We start from the raw sequence: 5,009 nt of genomic DNA, 5'->3' as shown, positions 1-5,009 counted from the left end.
GTCTGCTCCAGCAGAGATTGTTTTGCTCTTTTCAAGTTTCTGGATTTCCTTTGACATAAAGCACCTGTTCTGGTGTGAGAGTACTCTTTTGTTAATGGTGTTAATGGAACTGGAAACTGAGTAGATGTTGATCTATTGGGAAATGGATGAATAAGTTATGACACACGAATGTTATGGAATATTATTATTCTCTGAGAAACTATCAGAAGGATGATTTCTGAGAAACCTGGAAACACTTACCTGAACTGGTGCTAATTGAAGTGAGTAAAACCAAGAAAACATTGTATATACAGCAAAGATTATTTCAATTCTAATAGATGTGGCTTTTTCCAGCTACAAGGTGATTCAAGTCTCTTCCAATTGTCTTGTGATGAGTCATCGGAATCCAGAAACAGTCCTGTGGGGACTGGGTGTGGATCATCACATAGTATTTTTACTTTTTGTGGTTTTTGCTGGCATTTTGTTTCTTCTTCTCTTTTTTTTCCTTTTGATCTGATTTTGTGCAGCTAGATAATTTTGTATATGTGCATAGAAGAATTGCATATGTTTCACATAAATTGATTACTTCTCTTCTAAAAGAAGGTTTGGAACACAAGATTTTAAAACTATAAATGTTCAAAACTACCTTTTCATGAATTTTAAAAATAAAAAAAGTTATTGTTCCAAAAAGCTCTAAGAAAATAATATGTGTAGAACATTTTGAGAACCTTTAAGTGCGATAAAGATGCCAGATATTAGATATTATTGTAACTGGTGATAATTTATATTATACATAATTGTATATCACATAGTATTACAGTATCCTATAGAATATATACATACATATTAAAATCATTTTTCTGGATAAAATTTGTTTATCTTTTGCTTTGAAAATTCATAGTTCAAATGGGTTTGTTATGAGTTTGTAATGTGTGAAGATAAGGTTTTATCCTTTTGAAAATATTACAGCAGTTGAGGAATTGTGAATGACTATTGATTAAAACAAAAGGACTGATTGTAGAGTAAAATGAAGTCAAAAATATAGGGATATGTATAACCCACTGACTTGTATCTTTAAAATTTTCCATTAGAATTAGGAAGATAGAACTAAATGAATAAAAGCATACAAAGATAACCATGAGGAAAAGGATGACTTTAGTAACTCTGGTTTCTGCAGTGGCAATAGTGTTGAGGTAAGTGCTATGAAGGTGTTACACCTGCCAGTGGTGTCTGGACCAAACAAACACTATGTAGCCACTGGCAATGGCCATGAATCCCCAAAGTACCACATCATAAAGTATCTTCCAGATAAGTGCTTTTGAAATAGAAACAGTCTATAGAAAAATATCCTAGGTTGTTCTTAAGGTTATTGACTGTGTCATTCCTAAGACCAGTCACATGCAGAAGCACAAACACATCTACCAACAAATTGAATAACCACATGAAGACACAGGATGGAACATGGTACTGTGGTGCTTTGGCTTTCAGCAATTCCCTTTGGGCTATTGGAACTAATGGTGATGGCCTAAAAGACACTCAGGAGGCAGGTATTGCAAAGTAAAAGTACTTAGGACACTCTTTGAAGAGAAATAATGATTTTGCATTCAGTGTCGCTCAGGAAAATTTTCTGGATACAAACTTGGATTGCAATTGGAACGCCTCAAAAAGAATCATTTCAAGATGAGAAAGGAACAAATTAACAAAAACGTATCAATGGGTTTTATCCTGTGACCAGTGAGGAAATTATAGCCAAACAGGCAATGGAATAAACCATTCTCAAAGACTCAATTATAATCTGAAATATATGTAAAATGCAGAGGATATCATTGTTACTTTGCATTCCGTATTCTCTTGGACACAATCTGTATTTAGATCCAAAGTTATCTGGGAAGGAAGAGAGAGGTATTTGTTATAAAACCAGAAATTCAAAAACCGAACTGCACATATCTTGTCAATGACACAAGTTTCAGTATTTTTAGTTGTTACAGAAATACAGCATTATAAAAGCAGCTACACCAAAGAAAAACACTGGGAAGAGAATGTAAACTGTTTGCATTTTTGTTTTTCTTCATGGGTTATTTTACCTTCTGAATCCAATTCTCCTTGTGCAACAAGAAAACTGTTTGGTTCTGCACATATATTGTATCAAGGATATACTATGACATATTCAACATATATAGGACTGCTTGCCATCTAGGGAGGGGTAAATGGAGAGAGGGAAAAATCGGAACAGAAGTGAGTGCAAGAGATAATGTTATAAAAAATTACCCTGGCATGTGTTTTGTCAATAAAAGTTATTATAATAAAAAATTAATAAATAAATGGTTTTATTTGTGAATAGGGATTTTAATTCTGTTTTATATCTTATGTGTTTATTTGTTTATATATTTGATTGCCTGCATAAATATATAAGCCTCATTTTTGAATGGCATTGATATTATATATAGCAGCTAAAAACTGAAGACTGATAGGATCATATCTGTTCTTACAAAAAAAGTTAAATACATTTCACTTTATATTTATTATTTACAATTTAAATGCAAAGTAGAAAAGAAAACAAACTTTGCCATGTGCACAAAAACATAAGAAAAGATTCAAAACATAAAGCAATGAGTTTCCTTATGTTGAAAGCCTTTATAATATATACTGCACATTGTGTTCAGAGCTGACCATCTTTTCTTTGCATCTCATAGGTTTTTTTTCCCACTATGTACTGTTTTACTTTTTTTTTCACATTTCTTCCCCTTCCTCCTTCTTCCCCCAAAGAAAACTACAATTTAAAATATATATGTATATTGTTTGTCAAATGCATATGCATGCATGTGAATATATGTGCAAACACACACACATATATCACATATAAATATACATATACATGCATATATATAGACATCTCTAATCATATACCAATAGATAGATAGATAAATAGATGAATCGATATAAGACTACAATACTTGTTTGTGCCTCTGCATCTCTTTTTTAAATTATAACATTTTATTGACAGAACCCATACCTGGGCAATTTTTACAACATTATCCCTTTCACTCATTTCTTTTCCGACTTTTTCCCTCCCTCCCTCCACCCCTCCCCTAGATGGCAAGCAGTCCTATACATCTTACATATGTAACAGTATATCCTAGCTACAATATATATATGCAGAACTGAACAGTTTTCTTGTTGCACAGGAAGAATTGGATTCAAAAGGTAAAAATAACCCAAGAAGAAAAGCAAAAATGTACACAGTTTACACTCATTTCCCAGTGTTCTTTCTTTGGGTGTAGATGCTTCTGTACATCATTGATCAATTGAAACTGAGTTAGATCCCTTTGTCAAAGAAATCCACTTCCATCAGAATACATCCTCATATAGTATCGTTGTTGAAGTATATAATGATCTCCTGGTTCTGTTCATTTCACGTAGCATTACTTCATGTAAGTCTCTCCAAGCCTCTCTGTATTCATCCTACTGGTCATTTCTTACAGAAAAATAATATTGCATAACATTTATATACCACAATTTACCCAACCATTCTCCAATTGATGGGCATCCATTCATTTTCCAGCTTCTAGCCACTACAAACAGGGCTGCCACAAACATTTTGGCACAAAGAGGTCCCTTTTCGTTCTTTAGTATCTCTTTGGGGTATAAGCCTAGTAGAAACACTGCTGGATCAAAGGCTATGCACGGTTTGATAACTTTTGAGCATAGTTCCAAATTGCTCTCCAGAATGGTTGGATGTATTCACAATTCCACCAACAATGTATTAAAGTCCCTGTTTTCCCACACTTTATGGGAGAGTTCATCCCATTCACATTTATGGTTAAAATGACTAATTCTTTATTTCCTGCCATCTTATTATCCCCAGATTATGCTTTTCTTTTACTTGCCCCCAACCGTCTTTCCCAGTTTTAAACTTATGTGCCCCACTAGTATCACGCGCTCATCCTCTTTAGGATCCCTTCCTCCCCTTTGAATCTCTTCCCCTTTCTTGTACCCTTCCCTTATTACTCTTTTCCTTTTCCTTTTCCTCTCCCTCTTTTAATGAGGTGGAGAAGATTTTCTTAAAACAAGTATGTCAATTATTTTCTCTTTGAGCCAACTCTGATGAGAGTAAGATTCACGCAATAGTCCTCCCCTCTCTGCATAAAGCAGATAGCAGACTGGATCCAAAGTCAGAACTCTACAATATGTTGTTTACAGGCAACACATTTAAAGCAAGGAGATATATACAGAGTAAAGGTAAAGGCTGGAGCAGAATCTATATCCTTCAGGTGAAGTAAAAAAAAGCAGGGGTAGCCATCCTTATCTCATATCAAGCAAAAGCAAAAATTGACCTAATCAAAAGAGATAAGGTAAGAAACTCTATCTTGCTAAAGGGTAGCATAGACAACAAAGTAATGTCAATACTAAACATATATGCATCAAGTGGTATAACATCTAACTTCCTAAAGGAGAAGTTAAGAGTTGCAAGAAGAGACAGCTAAACTGTAATAGTGGGAGATCTCAATATTGCACTCTCAGAATTAGACAAATCAAACCACAAAACAAATAAGAAAGAAATCAAAGAGGTAAATAGACTATTAGAAAAATTAGGTATGATAGATCTCTGGAGAAAACTGAAGGGAGAAAGAAAGGAATATATTTTCTTAGCAGTTCATGGAACCTATTCAAAAATTGACCATATATTAGGACATAAAAACCTCCAAATTAAATGCAGGAAGACAGCAATAGTAAATGCTTTCTTTTCAGATCACCATTCAATAGAAACTACATTCAACAAAAAGTTAGAGGTAAATAGATCAAAAAGTAATTGCAAACTAAATAATCTCATCTTAAAGAATGAATGGGTGAAACAGCAAATTATAGAAACAATTAATAATTTCACTCAAGATAATGACAATGATGAGACACCATACCAAAATTTGTGGAATGTGGCCAAAGCACTAATAAGAGGAAATTTTATATCCTTAGAGGCTTACTTGAATAAAATAGAGAAAGTGAAGATCAATGAATTAGGCTTGCAACTAAAA

The sequence above is a fragment of the Sarcophilus harrisii genome, chromosome 6 (assembly GCF_902635505.1).
Source record: "Sarcophilus harrisii chromosome 6, mSarHar1.11, whole genome shotgun sequence".
Taxonomy (NCBI): domain Eukaryota; kingdom Metazoa; phylum Chordata; class Mammalia; order Dasyuromorphia; family Dasyuridae; genus Sarcophilus; species Sarcophilus harrisii.
The sequence above is the reverse complement of the archived record's forward strand: the minus strand, read 5'-3'. Positions refer to the sequence as shown.